Source organism: Nicotiana sylvestris, chromosome 11, assembly GCF_000393655.2.
Source record: "Nicotiana sylvestris chromosome 11, ASM39365v2, whole genome shotgun sequence".
NCBI classification, from domain to species: Eukaryota; Viridiplantae; Streptophyta; class Magnoliopsida; order Solanales; family Solanaceae; genus Nicotiana; species Nicotiana sylvestris.
In genome coordinates, this window is record NC_091067.1 from 164178579 (window position 1) to 164185927 (window position 7349).

The window sequence follows — 7349 nt, forward strand, 5'->3', positions numbered from 1 at the left end:
TTGGTATGACTTTAACAGAAAGGTGGGCCACGCGCACGTGTGCACCATAAATTTAGAAGACTCAGAAAGAAGGGGGTTTCGTAGCAGTTGTATATATTCATAATTCAAATAATATTAAAGCGGTAAAAGTGTCATTTAGCACATTGGGCATATATCATGTAAAAAAATCAGATAATAAATAAAGCCAACTATAACAATTATTTTAAGCTCGAATTCTTGAACCCTGAACCAGTGGTTCTGGGTTAAGTCCCCAATTAAAGGACAGTCGAAACGGGATTTGTTTATTTATTTCAGAGTCGCCACTTAGGAGATTTAGGGTGTCCCAAGTCACCAATTTTAATCCCGAATCGAGGAAAAGAATGACTCTATTTAACAGTCTGCGCACCAGAAATCCGGATAAGGAATTCTGTTAACCCGGGAGAAGGTGTTAGGCATTCCCGAGTTCCATGGTTCTAGCACGGTCGCTCAACTGTTATATTTGGCTTGATTATTTTGATTTGTTAAATACATTTTTATTGCATGATTTTATTGTTACCGCTTCTATTTAGATTTAAAGACCCTTCTTTGAATCGAATCACGCGTACGTATATTCGTGTTATAAATTATATTTTTTAAAACATGCGGAGTTGTGTCACGCGTACGTGTACACAATGATATTGATAATATATTTATTATAAAATAATTTTTTTTCGAAATTGTATTTTTAAATAAAATCAAGAACATTCGCACTTTTTATATGATTAAGTAGTGAACCGTACATCTCGGGTTTTATGAAATTAATTTAAGATCCTCCGACGAATATCTTTTTAATAAAAATTTGCTCGAAGTTGCGCGAATGCATAATCCGAATTGCCTTTAGAAGTATAATCAAGTCACGCGAACGCATCCTTAATTATGCAAATATTCTTGATGGTAATATAAATTCTCTACAAATGTTTATTGCATCCATCTATTTTTAAATGTAAGAGTCATGGAGAATTACCGATTGGGATGCCACCAAATTTCTTGACAAAGAATTCAAAATTTATTAGGCGTTGCTACAAGTCTTATTTTACGCGTATGAATTATATACCTCAAAACTATTCAAATTTTAAAGAATTAATGATATGAAAAAGAAACAAACAACATGTAACTAAAAATACTACCATTTTTATCGTGGATACAACATTAACATATCCAAAAATCGAATCGCATATAAAACTGGAAAAAGAATTAATTTGATAAACAAATTAATAGTTTCTGAAGAATTTTTATTATTATATTTAATGCGAATTCTATTTCTACATATCCTTTATATAAAATGTTGCAATTCATGCTTGTAAATCCCATATCCTTCTCATATACTTGTTTTTAATCCAAAGTTATAATTGTTTGGTTAATTTGTTTACAAAGATTGAGTTTGAGATAAATAAACCAATTCTTATTCTCTGCCTATGCGACTATTTGTAAACACTTAACTCTATATTTTGTAAAAAAAATTATTGACATTATTTCATATATTAAAAGAAATGAGTTGATCGCGTTCCTAAAATAACTAAGCCATTAATTATTAAGAAAGAGAACTAATCTATTAATTGATTTAGTACTATATTAACCAACTAAAACAAAACTGAAATCTAAACTAATAAAATTTAAATTAGTAGAAGACATCCTTATAATTCCAAACTTCATTTACTTGCCATGTTGAAGCTCTTCACAACATGAGTTTAAAAGACATGTACCTGATATAGGAAGCAAAAGAAAATGAAGATGAAAATCAGCAACAGTAATAACAGTGCAACAGAACAACTGCCCAGCAACAGTAACAAACCGGTAACAGACCGGTGGAGTAGTAATCCCAAAAACAAAAGCTTTAAGCTTTAAATGAAACAACAACCATTAATACTAATTTCAAACAAAGAAAGAAAGCAGTAGATTTTTTAGCTTTTATTTTTATTTTGAAAGCTTAAATATTTTTTCGGAATTTTTCTCTCTTCTATTCTCTGTCCGTTTTTTCTCTCTATCTGTGTGTGTATTTTTTCTCGTCAGTATGTGTTCTCTCTCTCTATTTTCTTGTTATCCTCATTTGTCTTCAAGACTTCCCATATATATAATCCCATCCCATAAATCTTTTAATCAATTAAATCAATACTTTTTCTCTACCCAACCCATTATCTTTCCACTCATCCCCATTACATTAAATAAACATATCACACCACCCCATTATATTTTGTCCCCCATGCTTTAATTAAAATAATGCAAGATTCCCCTTTAATTTAAATCTTGTCCCCCCTTTATATTAAATAATCATATCACAACCCACCCCATTTCATTTTGTCCCCCATGCTTCAAATAAACAATTTCAAAATGTACAATTCCTAAACTACCCCTTCCGACCTTACTGAAATTACCAAACTACCCCTGAACGTATTACAAATTTACCAAACTACCCATCAGCTATAACACATCAATTAATCAAACTTAACCAAAATATAGACAATATGATCAATTTCTAACAATGTTCAAACAACAATATGAACATGGATGAACATCATAACAACAATATCACATGAACACGATTTTAACAACATTTCAACAACAAATCACATGAACACAAATTGAACAACAAAGAACAACTAAAATTTGATTGAACAATATTTTAGCAACAAACCTATTTTCGGATTTAAACAACAACAACAAACAAGTATATTTAGATTTCTAACTTCAATCATATTGAACTTAAAATCAACTACTAACAACATTACAACAAACAATTCTTATATTAAACTTTAAACAAGATTATGAGACCATTCAAGAAATAATCATAAATGGTAAACAAGAAATCAAACTATACAAATTTCGGATTCAAGATCAACCAAACAAAGTATGAACATGAATGAAAATATACAATAACAATAACAAACAAACTTTGTTCAAACTTTGAATTAAACTTAAACAAAACAAATAAACATATTCAAATCACTAATCTTCAAATAATCAACTAATCTTTCTTAAATTAAATCCAACGAAACTTATAACAAAGATGCATGATCCAAAAATTAAAACCAAAACATAACTTCACATTAAATCACTAAATTAAAACCAACTTCAAAAAATGAATACGAATTAAATCTATATTAACAACAAACAACGGATTTAAACGATTTAAACTAACACCTTTCTACATTAAAACTAAATCCTCTTAAAATTAATAAAACAAACTGAAAATAATTAAATTAAATCTTCAACTTAAATCTAACAACAATATAACTAAACTAACAATTTTTATCTAAAACAAAATAAGAAAAATAAAGCAAACTTATGCTAATTCAAAATCTGAAAATATCAAACAAATTATGGACGTAATAGAACTTAGAATAACTAACCGTGAATGTCCAACGACGAACATCGAACGAACTCTAAACGAAACCAACGAACTTGGGCATAAACGGACTTGAAGACGACAAAGAAACAAGCATCATTTGAGGTGAAAGATGAAGAAAAACGCAGCAAGAAGCAGCTGGAACGGAGCAGCAGTAGCGCGATGGAGTTGGGCTTCGATGAAGAAGAAACAGCGGCGTCCATGGATGTCGAGCTCAAGCTTGAGCTCGACGAAGAGGACGAAGGCAGACCCGGCGAGAAGCAGCTGGAGCAGAAACGTGAGCAGCAGCAGCAATGGTGAAGCTGAAGACGCAGCGACGCAGCAACACGACGGAGCGACAATGGAGCTCGTTTTTGGGTTGGTTTCGAGCAGCTCTCATTGCTGCGTTTTGGAGAACGGAGCAGCTTGGTCGCTTGGACTTGAAGTTGAGAAGATGGAAGTAGAAGGCCCTCCATGGATGACGAAGGAACAGCAGTAGCAGCTGCAACGACTGGAAGAAAACGCAGCAACAATGGCGGACGTGAAGCTACTCCAATGGTCATTTGGTTTCGACAACGGGAAATGGGGGGAGAAAGCAGCCATGGATGCTCGTGTTGGGGTCGATGGGACGATGGAGAATATCGTGTGTGTGTGTGTGTGTGTTGAGGTGGTGGAGGCGTGAGGAAGGGCAGCCATGGGAGGTGGAGAAGCTTGAGGAAGAAGAAGAAGATAGGAGGGGTGGGGGCGGATGACTTCTTAGTTTTTTAGGGTTTTTTCTTCTTTCTTTCTTTTGTTTTGTGTTGTTTGTAAGATAATAGGGGTGTTGGGTTATGGACTGGGTCGACCCAGTTCGAAATGGACTGGGTCGTAGGGAAGATTGGGCCATTTTTTGGGCCTATAGCTTGAAATTGAAGAAGAGGCCCAATTCCGACTTTCTTTATATTTTCGCTCTCTTTTCTTCTTTTGTTTTTCTAAAACTAAATTATAAAAATACTTAAACTATTATTAAGAACTAAATTAAGTTATAAAGGCGCAAATTAACTCCCAATAACAATTAACGCACAATTAAGTATTAATTAAGCATAAAATTGTATATTTGGACATTAAATGCTAAAAATGCAAACGATGCCTATTTTTGTAATTTTTAATTTTTGTAAAACAATTTTAATTACTAACAATTGTAGAATTAAATCATACATGCAAAATGCGACATATTTTTGTATTTTTTATTAATTTAGCGAATAAACACGCACAGACAAATACAAATAATTCTTCAAAATATCACAAAATTGCACACCAAAGAAAAATCATTTTATTTTTGAATTTTTTGGGAGTAATTCTCATATAGGGCAAAAATCACGTGCTTACAGCTGCCCCTCTTTGCCCGGAGACACGAAGGGTTTTCGTGCAAAGATAAAGCGAGCGATTTTTGCCCATCCGAGTACTCCGTTGAAGCATTTTTTGAAAAAGATTTGACCGAACCTTTGCTTCAAAGGTTTCCTACATATCCTGGGCTAAACAGGAATCAGGTCAATGTAGTTCGGGAAGTTTTTGGTAGCTGGGACTACCGTGGGACTGCATTGTTACTGTTGTTGCATGCTATTACTACTGCTTACCGATCTCCTTGTTACACCTTGCTTAAAAGAAAACAAGAAGCTAGGCTATACTGCAAAAATTTTTAAGGGTCAAACGGTCAAACGAACTGTGCTCACATAGATTACTCGAGCCCTAAAAAGTAAACATGTACTCATGTATAATATATGAAGAGAAGTATTTTTCTTTTCCAAATATTCTGTGTCTTAGAAAATTTTACTTCACTATCTCGTACTTATGATCTATTACGGAAACTGACTCGAAGGCCGAGCTACTCGGGGACTGTCGTCCCAAAAATCAACATGTTTGAATTACTAAAATCTAGAGATCGTAAGACCATAAAAAGGCAACCCTCAACTTCATAGGCCACATCCGCCATACTCGGGACTGACACTTTGAACAAGTTCGAAGTATAATCAGGAAGCAAGCCCAAGAGGCAAATCCCAAATTAAAGGCTACGACCAAACTAACACAGTTTGGAGACGTCCGAATTTCGTAATAAAATAGGCCTTCAAATATCTTCATAAAACCGGTTTAAAAGGCTACCCTCGGCAAATTTACAAAGGATTTCGATCATATCAGCCCCCCAAAAGCCCTAAGGGGTACCAAATTGTTTGAACTCCTGAACAAAATCATTTCATGCTAAGGCGTAACAAAGCAAAGAGTTCCGATAACTCTGACCTTCGAAAATCCTAACAGATTTATTTGATGCTAGGGCACAAACAAATTTTTATGATTAACTTTTTTACCCAAAAAGGGAGAAAATTTTAAGGCCATATCGGCCTAATTCAAGAGCCTAAGGGCCATTTTTGAGTTTGAGAAATCATCCTCACTCAACTAAAACCTAAGGGTCGTCCTACTTCGAGTTCGAGCAAATACTCACTCGATTATAAAAACTACACTAGTCCGATTTTGATCAAATTGCCCAAGCCTCATACTTATGAATTTTCAAGACATGGTCAAAACGAAATTTGTATGGGGCAGAAATTGAAATGAAGACAAATCAAAGAGAAAAAAGATCTTTTATATACGAAAATATTTACGTGGATCGATTAGGACCCTACACAAAAAATTCAAAAAAATAATAGAAAGAATTCTAAATGCCTAATCCTCCCCGGGAGCCTCATCTTCATCTTCTCCACCCTCGGAACCACTTGTGCTCCCAAAATCATCATTGTCAGAGGAGAGCAACGGTTTAGCTTCAGCCTCAAGCTCTTTCGCATTCTCGATCTCATCAGCAAGGTTAAAGCCACGAGCATGAATCTCCTCAAGAGTATCTCTTCGAGACTAACATTTAGCATGCTCAGCAAAACGGATTGCTCGAGCCTGAGCAGCATCGGAAATTTCTTTTGCTCGAGCTTGAGCGGCTTCGGCATCAGATCAGAAGACAACCACGATCGCCTCAGCATCGATTTAGCCATTTCAACCTCAGATTTGGCTTTTGCGAGTTCAATGGCCAACAGACCCTTGAGCTCCTCCATTTTTCTTGGGCTGACCTGAGCTTTTCTCCTTCATGCCCTGGAAACACCCCGTAAATTCGGCTCAAGTATGAATGAGTTAAAGGAGTAGTAAGGTTATATTTTGGGCATGTGAAGTCCCATCAGGATGATTATGGACGAAAATAGTTGTTTCAAAATCAAGATGGAAAGTAAGGTGCATAAGATTTGACAAAATCGACAAAGTTTGCAGAAAGTCTGTATTCCAATAGAGTTTAGTAAAATTGTGTAAGGAATTTGGGAAAACTCAAAGCATAAAAGTTGTAGACCTTTGAACTATATTTCCAACGATATATTATAGATCCTGAACGGATCTCTGTGCAAAAAGTTATGTGCATTTTACAGAATAGTATGCAATATGCGTGCCCGGTAGCGCGCCCCATAGCGCGACCATGCTAATTTTAAGGCAGTGTTACTGTCATTTAGCATGGTCAGTAGCGCAGGCAGGTCTCCAGGTGTGCGGGCGCGCTCGTGGGGGTCATTTTAAAGCTATATTTTTTCCCCACAGCCCCAAAACATAAAACCTTGCTCTAGAAAGGGGAACTCTCAAAAACCTAACTCCTTAAGGGTCCTTCCACCATGCAAGGTAAGTTCTAACGGTGATTCTAAGTTAATTTCAATTTTCCAACATCTTATTAACATGGGTAAACCCTCCATATCATTAGATATTCGATCGGGACCTCCTTGTTGAGAGAAGAAGCCCTAGAACTCGAATTCGAGAAGATTGAGCGTCAAAAAGGTAATATCTTCACCCTCTAATTGATTCTATCATTGAATGAATGATTATAGACTCTATTTCATGAGATATGAGTTGATGAGTCTGATAGAAAAGCATAAACGGTGATAGGTTTTGGTTGTTGATTGGTTATTATTGGTTATGAGTGTTGATTACCTTATTGGTGATAAAGAATAATGTTGAT